The following is a 16,222-nucleotide window of genomic DNA, read 5'->3' as shown; positions in this document are numbered from 1 at the left end:
AATCGCGCTCTGCGGTGGGAGACTTGAAATTGGTGAGACAGCAATACATTTTCAAATACCTATTTTCAATTTCTCTCGCCCTTGGTGTATCCTCTTAAATACTTTATTTAGCATGATGACAATTATAGACAGTTTAGTTATTTTATTTGACTAACGCAAATAAGTATAAGTAAGTCCAGAATAACATTCTAAAACCAGTCTCGACTCGTACAACCTAAAATATTATTCATGTTATATCGTTCGCTATTCAAACTTAAATAAAGCCTATTTTACCTTAAAAAATGCTAATAACTTTTAATATTATCCAGGTGGACGTCATAATATTATTATTATCATTATTTTTTCATATGACCTTACATGCTTATGAGTGTAAAGAAACAGAGACTGCTATTTTTTGGTGGCCAAATAATATGTGCGCAAATAATGCATGTAACACATTTGGGACATATAATATTACTCCTACGCTACGTAGTCTGATTTCAATGAAACATTACAATCATTATAATAATTATTGGTTAATAATGCGACTTAATTATTAGGACCAATTATTTATTTATTTACCATTTATTTCAGGCATCTAGGCCAATAATACAAATACCTTACAGACTAACATATATATTCTTAACATAATAAATACCTTAAGGACTAACATACATATTATTATTATACACTTAAAAAACTACACTTTGTCACGTGTTGACGGCGACGTGACGCGCTTCGTTCCGGAGTCTCCCCCGGAACCTCCGGTAGTCCGGTTTCGTCCGGTCCAATTAGGTCCTAATCTTTAAGTCGTATCGCAAGTGCGTTAATAATTCACGCAAACTTATAAAACTAGATGGTTCCTGGTAAACTTCGTACCACTTCCGTCCTAATATAAGCTTTTCTTGGACTTGGAAGACTGAAATAAGATCAATTCAGCCGTTCTAGAGTTTTATCGAGAGTAATAAAATTAAACATTTATTTTCATTTAAATAGATATAGATTTTTTTAACAACTTTTTTTAACAAAATATGTATATCCTTAGTTATGCAACATCATGGTGTGCGTACTTCACGCTTCGCTCTAATATGCTAATATTTGCGTTCAGTGGAATGCGGGAGGGTTGTTTGTTCCTCTGTTGTTGACGTCGTTCCTGAAGTGGTGACACCATGTTTTTGTGAATTGCAAGAGTGGACTTCTTTTTGTTTTACTATTTATTTGCATTGTAAAGTATCAATGACAAAACGTGTAAAGTAATTGTTGTTAAATTAAAGACCTTGAGTAAAAATTTAATAGGTAACATGAATTATTGATGACCAAGGGAAAAACAAAAAGGGGCAGAAAAGATATACTTTTTCTGTTAATAGCCGTGACATATTTTGAGTTTTAAATTATATCTTATTATTGCATTTGGATTTATCTGTAAGATATACGTTGTGCCATATCCTGAGTTTTCAAATAAAAAAATATCGGAAATTAAATACATCGAAATTACTGATTACATTTCGTATTATTTGTTAAATAGTTTGTATTTTTATTTTAAAAGTAAGGTAAACACGCTATTCACAAGCATATTTCCCAATACTAAACGAATATTCAATAAAAACAGCATATTTTTCACTTAACAAAGAACGCCTATACAGCGCGTTCACAAATTGAAGAGAGTTTTGTTCCTAGCATGTGGAGCGAAGTTCTTGTGACGTCATCAATCTGAGAATTCCATTTTTAAACGGCGTATAGTCGGCAGAAAAGTAACGGTCTTACTACAAAAGATTTAAACACCCGTTGAACAGTTAATTAGAGAAAAATTCAGAACAAAATGGTCTCAAAAGAACCGTTCAATGGATGTTTAATATTTTGTGGTAAGACCGTTAGAATTTAACCCACGATAAAAAAGAGGGGTGTTATAAGTTTTACGTGTTTGTCTGTCTCTCTGTGTCTTTTCATGGCATCAAATTCAAACAAGTGAATCGATTTGAATTAAGTTTTTTTTTGTTTAAAAGCACTGTCAACGTCCTATGGACCGCAGCAACTTAGGTGTCAAAAGGATGGATCGTATCCGAAACACTACTCTCTGCGCTCCAAAAGGCTTATGGACGTGGGCAGAAAAGCGGCGCACAAAGGGTTTCGTACCACTATAGAACAAAAATAGGGTAAAAATTGTGTTTTTTGTATGGGATCCTTGAATAATAAGGTTTTTTAGTATTTGTTGATATAGCGGCAACAGATATACACAATCTGTGAAAATTTCAGACGTCTAGCTATAGCGGTTCTTGAGATACAGCCTGGAGACAGACAGACAGACATCGAAGTCTCAGTAATAGGGTCCCATTTTTACCCTTTGGGTACGGAACCCTAAAAACGGACTAGACTGAACAGGAATCGAATAAATGTTGCATTTCAAATATTAGAATTGCCTCTGTCACTGCTAACTGTACCGTTGTAAAGATCGGTGGCGGGCTATTTCCGGTTTCAACCGGTTTTCCCGCTTCAAACCGGTTCATCAAGCTTTAATATCCGGTTTTCAAAACTTTCACAATTCGAATTCCGAGCTCTCAATTCAATTTTATAATTGGCTATCAACCGACGCTTTGTCGACCATCTTGGTTTTGATCTGGATCGGCGAATGGCAATTTAAATCTATACGTCACTTTGACGACCTCTGTGGCTCAATTGGTTGAGTGTGCGGCAGCTCAAGCCGGGGGGTCGCGGGTTCGAATCCCGCCGACGGAACAAAAAGTTTTCAATGTTCCCGGGTCTGGATGTGTATTAAATATGTGTATGTTATAATAAAAATCTTAAATATATGTATACTATAAAAGTATAAAATATATTTCCGTTGTCTGGGACCTGTAACACAAGTCCTTCAGGTACTTACCACGGGGCCAGACTGACGTGGTGTGAAGCGTCCATAGATATTATTATTATTATACAAATAATGTGGAAGGTTGTCTGTCTGTTACAGCTGTAGTTAGCATGGATTTTATACTTTGAGTTCCAGGTGTATAGGTTATCCCGGAAAAGTACATTTTTCCTCGCGTATAATATTTCGGCTCAACAATTTTGTGAGACTAACTATATTATGATATTTTTACTTCTTATAGCTTCTTTAATGTTAGTGACTCGTACATAACGTCGTTGAAGTTCTAACACCACGTTAGGGTCTATACAGACGGACCACATTTCAACTGCAATCCAACCGCAAATTGCAGTTCAAGTGCAGTTTGAAGGCAGTTGATACGACTGCAATAAAACTGCAAACCAAACAGTTCACACGACTGCACGCCAACTGCAACTGAACTGCAATCCGACTGCGCGTTTGGTTTGCAGTTCTATTGCAGTCGTGTCAACTGCATTCAAACTGCACTTGAACTGCAATTTGCGGTTGGATTGCAGTTGAAATGCGGTCCGTCTGTATAGACCCTAAGTCAAAAGTAGTAACTTTTCAGGAGAGAGAAAAAATGATTGAATTTTGAATAGATTTAACAGTAATGCAGATTTACTATTAACTATTTTACGACTTTTTGTTGGACGATAGGTGTTCCTGATTGGCTAACGGCCGTTCCCAATATTTGATCTATCTCTGGTTTTGCCCTACTAGAGATAGGAATAGCTCACAATTGACATTAGAGACATATATTTTATGTCAATTGTGAGCTATTCCTATCTCTAGTAGGGCAAAACCAGAGATAGATCAAATATTGGGAACGGTCGTTAAACGATGTATCTTCCGATTTTCTGGCGAATTGCATCAAAATCTCAAAATAGGCAAAAAGTGACTTACTTACTTACGCGGTGTTATAACTTTAATGACGATAATAATATTAGGATGCCATAAACCACAAAACATTTTCCTTCTACACACCTTTTTCATATATTTTACTTCCGTGTTTCTATGAAAATGAACCTTATGTTGTCGGCATAAGATCCTGTCGGAAGTTAAATATTTGAGGGTGTTTGTACAACAATGTAAATGTTCACACGGTAGACCATTACAATCTTTTCACTTGTCCGCTTGAATCGGCACACGCACACATAAGAGTGATTTCAGATAACTTGAAGATCTATTATGTTTATACCACAATACAGGGTATAATATTAAGAAGTGATGTAACGTTTCCCTTGTATATTACTACATACTTATTTTGACCTAGATGACGCCCGCTAGTCCATTGCCTCAAAATTTGTTTATTGCGCGGGAACCGTACATTTTTCCGGGATAAAAAGTAACCTATGTCCTTTCCGGGACTCAAAGTATCTCCATACCAAACAGCAAAATCGGTTCAGTGGTTTGGGCGTGAAGAGGTAATAGACAGACAGACAGACACATTCGCATTTATAATATTAAGTACGGAAGTACGGATATGGATGTAAACTGTGATGTATAATTATACATATGTATATATATATTTTGGAGTATACTGCGATGTACTACCAGAGAAGTTGATTCCTATGCAAATCGGGGACCTAACTAGTTTGGTTGCGTTACGTCAAACCCAGCTGACAGATCACAATTAACATTGAATTGACATATTCGACCAAATAACGTTGGTCTGTCAATTGCATAGGAATCAACTTCCTCGATGGTACTTCAGGAACTAAGTCACTCTACTGTATGTATTTGTACTATGTCTGTACTACTGCCTGCGGGTTTACTTTGTACAACAAAGGGTGTATTTTTGTGCCTCCTTTGTCGACGCCATCTTTGATATTTTGTTAACCAATGTTGGGCCCAATTGTCAGTTTTTTACTCTTCCTGAAATATGGGACTTGGAAATAAAATTGTTATTTGGATGATATACTTGGGACTTGGGGGTATTAGGCAAGATTTTCTGGTAAAATAGAAATAAAAATGTGAATGCCTACTAATATTATTAATGCGAAAATGTGTCTGTTTGTCTATCTGCCTGCCTGCCTGTTGTCTCTTCACACCCAAACAGCTAAACCGATTTTTCTATTTGGTATGGAAATTTTGAGTCCCGGAAAAGGACATAGGATACTTTTTATCCCGGAAAATGTGCAGTTCCCACGCGAGATATGAATATTCAACAAGCAGGATTTTTCTTTTTTTTTCTCGAGGCTGTCAACAGTTAATCAGGGCTGTTACAAATACAGAACGATATTTTAAACATTATCTAAATTCTAAAATGATCAAACAACTGCAATTATCGTCGACAAGTTTAACAAGTTCAATCATCTGGATACAATACGGGCTCGGCCGAGTCTAAAAGGAAATGTAATTAGTATTGTACGCCTTTGCTAGTGCTGTGCTGCTGTCGATAATACCTTGATAATATTATCTGTCTGTTTAAGCAATTTTGATGAAATTTGGTTGCTATATAAAATTTCTGAGTCATGGAATAAGAAGTTTGGTAGTATAGGATAGTTTTACTGTGGCGAAAAGTAGGGTTCCCGCGCGATAAACGAATGAACTTAAACAAAAGTAAAACAGGAGAACACGTGAGGTCTTTCTCGTTAAAAACTAAGTTTCATAAATTTTGTTATGGTAGTAACATAATATTATATTACCCGTGGGATTTGAAGGCTATTTATATGTAAAATAGTTTTAAACTTCTCGTGAAGGTTTTAAGGTTCTTGTTGAGAAATATTGTCTCGATACTCATATTGAACAATTATAAAGCTAAAGTAAAGAATATTGCTTGAAATGAAAAACAATATTATGGCTGTCTTTTTTATGTCTTATTTTATTAAATTAACAATATCACAGTCTTTATGTTTTTTACTAGTTCTTGTTACCTGATTGACCTAAAAAGATATTATATTCTTGGCGCGCTCTAGAGCCTGGAGGCCTACTACGAAATCGTTTTGAGACTCAAATAATCGAACGAGAATACCGCGTCCTGCTCTAACAACGTCGTTTCACGTTTGTTAGAGTAGAACGCGGCATTCTCGTTCGATTGCTTGAGTCTCGAAACGGTTTCGTGGTACGGGCCCTGTTTTTGAATTGAGCTCAAGAGTTATTATTAATAGATTAATCTGATAGAAACATAATATTATGGAACATCACAGTCTGGTTTTAAAGTGAAAACTTCTTTAGGAGAGTTATGCCCCCTTTTAGAAAAGTAAAAAAATGTTAAACTCTCGTCAGAACACGTGATATGATCGAAAATTCAGAAGACGTAGGGAGGGCAGACCGCCTGCGCAGCGCGAGAGTAGGAAGTGTCTGTCATTCTATCGTGTGGCAAAAATTTACGCCTGCGCGCCTATCCCAACGAGATATCTCACTCTCGAGATAATTAAAAACTACTCGTCTCATAATGTCAAAATGTCGACATTATCTCGACAAAACTCTATAAAAATGTGTTATTTCGATGATAGATCTACGCGAGAAAAAATGTTTGTCATGCTAGAAAAAATGTTTGTCATGTCATGTCATAGAGATGAAGAGACAAACCATCAAACATCGAGAAAACATGTAAAGTGAGATATCTCGTTGGCGTATGCTAGGCAGGCTGCTCTGGATGTTTTGTTTCACTTTGCAACAAATTGCTTTTTTGAATTATCGATGATATTATATGATAAGAGTTAGGTTATTTTTAAAAATTATCGATGTAAATGTCACATCCTTACGCTTTAGAAATCATAACAATGGTACACGTTGTATTCAGATCACCCCAGCCAATCCGCAATGGAATTTAGTTTTATTTAAAAGGGCTTTTATTAAATACTGTCTACATAGAAATAAAAGAATTTAATCAAAATTTCAGAAATACTGTCATAGAGGGATGTTTTAAGTGACAATTTACGCCGCCATCTTATAGTGTGTCACTTTACAGATAGCTCTTTCAAACTTACACTTTCCTGTCATCCCAATATCGTTTGCCAAAATTAAAACTATGGACCATCAAGTCTTTTGGTGCGCGGTGACTTTTGTACCTAATGCCGTCTTGTATAGTAATGTCACTATATAGACAGCAATTGCATACAAAGTAAAGTCACTTACGCTTATTTTTTTTTATGAAATAAGGGGGCAAATGAGCATACGGGTCACCTGATGGAAAGCAACTTCCGTCGCCCATGGACACTCGCAGCATCAGAAGAGCTGCGGGTGCGTTGCCGGCCTTTTAGAGGGAATAGGGTAATAGGGGAGGGTAGGGATGGGAAGGGAAGGGAATAGGGTAGGGGATTGGGTCTCCGGTAAACTCACTCACTCGGCGAAACACAGCGCTTGGGTGTTTCATGCCGGTTTTGGTACGTGGTATTTCTCCGGTCGAGCCGGCCATTCATGCCGAAGCATGGCTCTCCCATGTATGGACTTATGACAATGTAGTGCCACAAGATTCTTAAGAGCGTTTACGCCGTTCACGCTCAATTTGGCTTAAAACTGTACTTTTAAAACTTGAATAAGTCATCAACCACTTATCTTTATAAAAATGTTGATTACTTATTTTTATAGGAAATTTCACTGTCCTTACAGTAAGTAGAGAAAAAAATACGATTTTTAGAGTATTTGTACATTAAATCTCGATACCTTAACAGAGGTTTTCTTAAATTCCGTTTTAGTATCAGTTTCGAAGCTTTTAATTTACGAAACCAGCGACAGATCTAATAAGAAAAAAATAATAACCTATTGACAAGATCTTTAAGCAAATAGTTAGGAGAAAAATTTTTTTCATTTTGTTATATTACTATAAGAAATTTCAATTCAAAGAATGAGAAATATCAAGAATTTAAAACCTTATTTTTACCTATTGAGCTTACTTATTTCAATATAATAATAGCTTCATATGATAGAAGAACACTTTAATTAAAAACATACATTTTAAAAATCAACAAATATTTTGTCATTTTTTTTCTATAAATATTTTAAAACTACTATAAATCGCTGCGCGCAAAGCAATTCAAATTAGTCCGCCGCGAGGCTTGCTGAAGGAAGGACGTATCGCTCCGTGCTGCGCATGACCTTTGTTGACCCTTGTCGCGCATACCAGACTGGTGAACATTTTTATAGCGCGATCGAAAAATCTTGGTTCTTTGGTAAGAAAAATATTTTATTTTGTTGGTAAGTAATATATTATATTTTATGTATGTATTTTTTATGGCGGAAAATAATTTTACTATTAAAATACATTACATTACAGAACTAATGGGAAACAAAATGAAGATGTTTTTAGCAAAGAAAAGAAAACGCAAAAATGTAGAAAATTTGGAAAGTTTGGAAAAGGCAAGAGAGGCTAAAATGTTGCTATAATTATCACTGTTATCCTTACTTCAACTTATTTTTTCATTTAATTACTTACTTAGTCTTACAAATAACATGTTTTGTGTGCTTTCTGTTTGTATTTCAGGCAATATAAAAGTAAATCAACTGAAGAAACAATAACGGAAAAAGATGAATGTGAAAACCAACACGCAGAAAAGGTACCTTTCGTATTTGAATAGCAGTATTTTGACCGACTTCCGAAGTTTAGTACAGTTAATAGAATAATATGTGCTAGTTTCATGCCTAAATCATATCTATCTGCAAAGCTGAAAGCTATAAGAAAACCTGAAAGTTTGCCTGTTTGTGACCTCTACAGAGAAAAGAACGACCAACAACTATGGAGTTTTGGCCGCGATTACTTAAGGAGGTATCCAGTTCTGATGGTCTACCTGACCTTCGAGGAAGAGTAAAGCTGAATTTCATAGCTTATATTATTTACAGTAAGTGTAGCAATCACTTCTTTCAGTGCCGGACATTTTTAACCGACTTCCAAGGAGGATGTTATATGTTCGGGTGTGGATATATTATATATTTTTTTAATTTTTATTTGTGTATGTTCAACGATTACTCCGCCGTTTGTGAACCGATTTTTGAAATTTTTGTTTTGTTGTATGAGGTTTCACTCCAATTTGGTTCCATTTTCACAAAAGTGGTGACCTGATGATGGAAACCATGAGTAATCAAGGGAACTCCTCGAAATGTATATGAAAACATACAGTGATTTTGGTTTTATAAGAAGCATCCTAAGCATATGCTACTAAAACGCAAGATTTTGCACAGAGGTATACTATGGTTCCGAGGATACAAAGAGAACTCCGGATCCCTTATAGATACAAGTTTGGGGGTTTAGGCGTTGTTTTAAGAACTGAAAGCATATGCTACTATGCAAATTACATTCATCATCAGCATCATCATTACTACGCTGTCGTAGTAATGATGATGCTGATGAATGCCGACTTCAAAATGAAGATTGAGTACAGAAATAGTTAGCCGAATCTGGAAAAAGGCACTATTAGATAGGAAAAACTATTTTATACTTTTTAGTTCATATAATATGGATGTTATTATTGTTTTTACTTTGGAAGTCGGTTTTAATTTTTTGTTAAAAATAATAATTAACAGTTGTTTCCCACTGCCAGGCACCCTTAAACCTTCTTAAAGTATTAGACTTTGAGTCATGAGGGTGTCTGGCAGTGGGAAACAACTGTCAAAGATGTCCAGCTCTGGAAGACGAGATTTCTCAACTAACTGCGAAGAATACAAACTATGATATTGAGCTTTACTCTTTCTCGAAGGTCAGGTAGACCTTCAGAACTGGATACCTCCTTAAGTAACCGCGAGTCGCGACCGAAACTCCATAGTTGCTGGTCATTCTTACCTCTGTAGTGGTCAGAAACAGGCAAACTTTCAGCTTTTATTAAATGACAAAAGTCTGGCTGTCGCTAGCTATTTATGAATGCTTCACGACACATCAGTCTGGTCCCGTAATTGAGTATTTCAGAAAAAAATAATTATTGATTTTTTTAATGTATTTTAAAACCTTATTATTAATTATATTGATATTTAATGCAAAAAGCTTAAAAAAATGTTTACAAAAAAATGTTGTCAAAATACATCATATAAATTCAAAATAACCATATGTTCCTATTTGAATATCAAGGAGTCACCTCGATTTCTCATGGTTTCCATCACCAGACCACCACTTTTGTGAACATGGTACCTACTCGGAACAATACAATGTGCAACAAAAGAAAAAATTTGAAAATCGGATCACAAACGGCGGAGTCATCGTTGAACATACATAAAAAATATATCCACAGCCGAACGTCTAACCTCCTCGTTTTTGGAAGTCGGTTAAAAATAATTGTAAAAAAAATATTATGATATTTTATGATATGTATTTAATTGAAGAATAAAATATAATAAGTATACTATGTGTGTTGTTTACTTTCAATGTAAGGGCTGATTTACCAGATAGATTTTACCTGAGTAATAAATAAGTAACTTTATAATGTGTTATGTGTATATTATTTACCCCTATAAGAACCTCATGTCATAACATATCCGACGATTGAAAAATAATTCCAAACGAAAATGTGTATCTACTTTTCAATCGTCACCTTTTTTTGCCAATTAAAATTTATGATACCTAATTTGAAATATAAAAACTGTCAAAGTTGCATATTATTTATTTCTTATAGAAACTCAGGTAAAATAACTCGAACGGACTATACTATCGATAGCAAAATACTATACTATCGATAGTAAAATATACATCACTAGCACACGCACACATTGACAGATCGAAAATGGTCACGCATTTTCGGGTTATCAGGTGGTCTATACGACAGTATATACCTATTAAGTCTATGGTAGTAATAGTATGCTAAAATGTAATAGTAAATCATAATCAATAATAATAAATCGACTCGCATCGACATTGCATCCGCATTCCGCACGGATCAAAATCTTTTGATTTGACTATAATGAACCAACTCACGCACACAGTCGCACTTGCTTCTGTGTGAATAAAAGTGCACTGAATTACATGAAACTTGAATTTATGCGTACGACGTAAACGCTCTTAAGGCCGTGACGCAGCCGCTGGCGTGATTTTAATTGATAATTGTTTCGCATTCCCCAATGACAATGTCATCTCAGCGCTACAAGATCCTTGTAGGTGCTAGGTATGTATTCTTTTGACATGCCAAATTGCAAAATGACAAAATTTGTAAATGAAAACAAACACTGGAATAATTTTATTAACAGTTGTTTTACATGCATTCTCCCATGATAATGTCATCCAAGCGCTACAAGATACTTGTAGCTCATATTGACATGCTGTTGTAGGTATGTTGACATGCCAAATTCAAATTCAACGTCCATAATAGTTACATTAGTAGTTACAATCAACACAAAAGTATGTTTAAAACACAAAGCAAAATATTCAAAAGTTTTTCTTTTGTAGAAGTATTCAAGCATTTTACGTGGAGTCTAGATATGAATGGTGCCTTGAATCTAGGTTAAATGGAAAAATTATAAGAATACATTTCATAATACCGTATACATTATCTAAAGCTGCTTTTATACGTCAGTGTTGCCATTTGTGATAGCTTATTTTAAGTGTGATTGCCACAATAAAATAAAACCACAGGTTTTATTTTATTGTGGCAATCACACTTTTTGAAGGCGAAAATTTTTATGTTTGTTAGTTCTTTAAGCAAGAACTACCGAATGGATTTTAATCAACATGGCAATAGTATAAGTCTGTGTTTAGGCTTGGCTGAAATAAGTTATTCCTATTTAAAAATAACTAGTTGATCACCGCAGCTCCGTATGGAGAAATTTGTTTATTGCACGGGAACCGTACGTTTAATCGGGATAAAAAGTAGCCTATATCTTTATCCGAGAATTAGGGTAAGTATATCTATACCAAACTTCAGCAAATTCGGTTCAGCTGACAGCGGAAGCGTGTAGAGGTGAGAGGCAGATAAACTTTCGCATTTAGAATATTAGTTTGGATTTTTGATGTATTTAGTGGCTCCGTCCGTCCGTGCCTAATGCATAAAACCTTTATATAAAACCTTTGGTTCGACTATGATGCGAGAATGCTGTATGCGCTTGGGCAACCATACGGACATTTAAAAATCTTGTCCCAGGCACTACAGTATTTGAGGAGTGGTTACTTCGCTCTGAAAAATACTGTATAAATCATCCACAACGGATGTAAAGGCCTAGTTTTTTTTAGTGGCTCGATCTAGTACCTACACATAAACTATTAAATGAATAGGAACGTTGTTCGACAATAGATTTACTGCCAGCCTAGGATATGCAAGTTTATAGCTGAGCTAGGCATTAAGATGCCTAGCTCAGCTATAAACTGAAGTTGGGTTAATAGATAGTTCATAGTTTATTAACTACACACGGTTATAAACGATGACGCCCACAACTCCATTGCGATAATGTTCGTTTATCACAAGGAACCGTACATTTTTCTGACGACCTCTGTGGCTCAGTTGGTAGCTCAAGCCGGGGGTTGCGTGTTCGAATCCCGCCGACGGAACAAAAAGTTTTCAAAGTTCCTAGGTCATGGATGTGTACCTATTAAATATGTGTATCATATAATAAAAATCTTAAATAGAATATGTATAAGTAGTAAAAAAGTATTAAATATATTTTCGTTGTTTGCGCCCGTAACACAAGTCCTCAGGTGGCCAGACTGACGTGGTGTGAAGCGTCCATAGATATTATTATTATTTTCGGGATAAAAAGTATCCTTTATAATTTATCCTTTCCCGGAAATCAAAGTATCTCAATACCAAATCTCAGAAAAGTGGGTTCAGCGGTTTGGTCGTGAAGAGGTAACCGACAGACAGATACACTTTCGCATTTATTAGTATGGTAGTTAATAGTTTAGCTACAGACGAACTTGGTTATTGCATTTTGTGATCTTTTTGTCATTACTCATTAGTATTCTTAAAATTGGTTTGTGGACGTTGTTTGAATAGAAATGTATTCATTTATTTAAAGTTGACAAGTAACACTAATTTAACAATGTCATTTTAGCATTTTTATCTTTAAAAATAAAATTAAGATAATTTTACAAGTATAGTCTTTTTGCGTAAAGCTTTTTCCATACAGTGATTAAAAAAAGTTAATCTTTCAGCGCTGCTGTAATAATTGTAACGTGGTATGACATACAATAGTTTTTGTTTCGGAAAAATGTACGGTTCCCACGAGATAAACAAATTTTAGGGCCAACGGAGTTGCGGGTTTCAACTAGATAGTATATTTATTATTTACTAGCGACCCGCCCCGGCTTCGCATCGGGTATAAAATATTTAGCCACTGAAAAAATGATTAAAATCGATTGTCTATGAAAACCACGTGAAGGATCACGTGGTCTACTTCTTATCGGTGCCAAATGGCATAAAAATTGCTCCAGTTGTACGCGAGATAAGCCCTTTCAAATAATTTTACCTGTTTTTTCCACATTTTCCTCAATTTCTTCGCTCCTATTAGTCTTAGCGTGATAAAAATATATAGCCTATAGCCTTCCTCGATAAATGGGCTAAAAGAATCATCAAAATTACTCAAATATCACGCTCAAATAATGTATCAAAATAACACGCTCACGTAACACCGTACATCAACGGCTTACGCTGGCTGCGTATGGACTACCGTTGTACCGAATCTAGTCAAACTCAAAGTACCACCTTACCTTTACAGTAAACTGCAGTGGGCAAATGAGAAGCAGTCAAGTATAAATGCTAGGGGGTCGAGTTACTTGATGATTTCTCAACTACATCATACCGCTGCCTTATAGGAAGTTTTAGGTATGTAGCGAGTAAAGTTCTGAAACAACTTGCCCCCACCGCTTCGATCGTTGAAAAATAGTTTTAAATTTAAAAATAAATATAAATTATACTTACTTAAGCAACAGCTCTGTGACATAGTATTGTAGCATTTATGAAAAAAAATGTTAGTCCTTTTTCATACATACTATAGAACATATTATTATATTGTTACGTCTATATTACCGGCATACTTAAAAATACACAATAATAATAATAGCTCCCACACCGGTTTCGGTGACGGTGGTCGGTTTCATTGAAACCAGGCCAGCTACGCAGGAGTAATTTTATAGTGCCCAAGTGTGTGCGCAGTACACCAGAGCACTCTCTATTCCTTTACTCTCATAACCCAGTGGGACGGACGACCGACACGACTGGCGAGCAATCAGGCGCAGGACCGACTTTTTACATGTCCATCCGACGCATGGATCATCTTACTTGTCAGTCAATCAGGTGATCAGCCTGCATTGTCCTAACCAAACTTGGAAATAACATGTTTCCAACGCGGGAATCGAACCCACGACCTCCGAGTCAAGAGCCGCGCTCTATACCACTAGACCAAGGAGGCGTTAAAATACACAACACATGCAATATTATGGTATATCTATAAAAATGTAACAACTAACAAGTAACAATATTATCTATCTAGTATCTGTATATGTATTCTTTCATTGGTCTAACATGTATTAGAATGTATCATTATATTTTTCAACACTCTATTATGTCTAAGTCTTTTATATAATATTATATTATAATTTTAAAATATAGCTTCCGTCTGCTTGTCCTCTGCCCGAAAATAAGGGGTCCACGGAAGATCAGGGACGACTGTTCGGTTGTCTTAACCTGAGTGGTCTCCGTTTCTGCACACTTGGGTGTTACACTGGCGTGCTATAATTGTGCTATCAATACCTACATTAATTGTTTTTTTCTTTTTTGTTTACCTGTGATAGTTTTTATGTATGAATTAGCTGTAGCTGTAGATTATAGGTAAAATAGGTTAATTTTTAATTTTGTTCTTGTTTATATCAGTTCTGTATATAATACCTATATTATGTCATATGTGTAACATTTAGTGGTGGCAGAATAAACGTTTATTTATTTATTATTTATTTATAAAATCTGTTGCGTAGTTTTAAAGATTAAAGGGAACAAAGGGACATGAGGGAAAAAAGCGACTTTGCTTTATAATATGTATAGATTATATTGATATTGTGTACGCGGTTTCAGCCAGCCACAATGTATAGTTTACACGATACAGTATAGAGGATACTACATTGATCCAATCAATTGTATAACTCCATTATGCTGTGGTCTGTGGCCGGGTATACAGAACGGATATTCTGTTAAGCTTATGAACTCAATTCCGTTTTCATTCAATATCAATGCAACTTCGTCTCTTCTGTAATCCAGTCTCTTTTTTCACAGTAAATTTTATTTTTATATACGTCTAACTTATATCCTACTAATATTATAAATGCGAAAATGTGACTGAATTTGCTGAAGGGTATGGAGATACTTTGAGTCCCGGGAAAGGACATAGGATACTTTTTATCCCGGAAAAATGTACGGTTTTTCTTAAATGTATTAAGGGGACAAACGAGCAAACGGGTCACCTGATGGAAAGCAACTTCCGTCGCCCATGGACACTCGCAGCATTAGAAGCTGCAGGTGCGTTGCCGGCCTTTTAAGAGGGAATAGGGTAATAGGGGAGGGTAGGGATGAAAAGGGAAGAGAAGGGAATAGGGGAGGGTAGGGAAGGGAATAGGGTAGAGGATTGGGCCTCCGGTAAACTCGCTCACTCAGCGAAACACAGCGCAAGCGCTGTTTCACGCCAGTTTTCTGTGAGAACGTGGTATTTCTCCGGTCGAGCCGGCCCATTCGTGCCGAAGCATGGCTCTCCCACGTATAGTTGCAGACGTCATTTACAGTTTATGTTTAAAAAACAGCGTTGCGTCAGGCGTTAGGTACATAGCAATATTTTACTATTTAACTTAATAATAATTTGTCGTTACCTAAAAGATTTTAGAACAAAGGAAGATCAAATATAATTATCGCCAACTTAAGTATCTTGTTACTCAAACAAGAGTACTTATTATATAACGGAAACCAGATCAAACCGACAGATGTTTTTGACAACAGAAATTTGATATAGCGACGATTTCCTACGAAAAACCTTTTTCATTTCAAAATGTACTGGGTGTCGCGCTGAATTTCAAATTTCCTGGGTCATGGATGTGTATTAAACATGTGTATAATATAATAAAAATCTTAAATATATGTATACTATAAAAGTATTAAATATATTTCCGTTGTCTGGTACCTGTAACACAAGTCCTTCAGGTACTTACCACGTGGCCAGACTGACGTGATGTGAAGCTACCATAGATATATTTAAATAAAATAGTTTATCACGCGGAAACCGTTAATTTTTTGGCAACAAAATTATCCTATGTTTTTCCTCTTCTCTCAGTGTATCCCTATACCGAATTTCATCTAAATCAGTTCAGCAATTTAAGATGTATGGTAACAGATAGACGCACTTTCACATTAATTATTAATATTAGTTTGCCTCACTTTTTTGAGTCAAGACATTTAAACTACTTTTTGTGCCTTTAAAAAAATTAAACCAATTCTTAAATTCAACACATTTAATAACAACAGAATA

General features: G+C 35.5%; 1 protein-coding gene and 1 long non-coding RNA gene across 3 annotated transcripts in view; both read left to right on the top strand.

Annotated features, from left to right (window-relative positions):
• LOC121738254 (sperm surface protein Sp17) overlaps positions 1–16,222 on the top strand; it is a 135,250-nt gene that overhangs the window by 27,631 nt on the left and 91,397 nt on the right. The gene's annotated exons all lie outside the window — the stretch shown is intronic.
• On the top strand, positions 7,947–8,576 carry LOC121738107. Of its 2 annotated transcripts, none has more exons than XR_006037232.1 (3): positions 7,947–8,002; positions 8,082–8,181; positions 8,289–8,576. It is a non-coding gene; the product is annotated as an uncharacterized LOC121738107 (long non-coding RNA). The 2 variants fall into 2 exon arrangements; XR_006037233.1 differs by having other exon boundaries at positions 7,948–7,977.

Source organism: Aricia agestis, chromosome 22 (genome assembly GCF_905147365.1).
Source record: "Aricia agestis chromosome 22, ilAriAges1.1, whole genome shotgun sequence".
Classification (NCBI taxonomy): domain Eukaryota; kingdom Metazoa; phylum Arthropoda; class Insecta; order Lepidoptera; family Lycaenidae; genus Aricia; species Aricia agestis.
The sequence above is the reverse complement of the archived record's forward strand: the minus strand, read 5'-3'. Positions and strand labels throughout refer to the sequence as shown.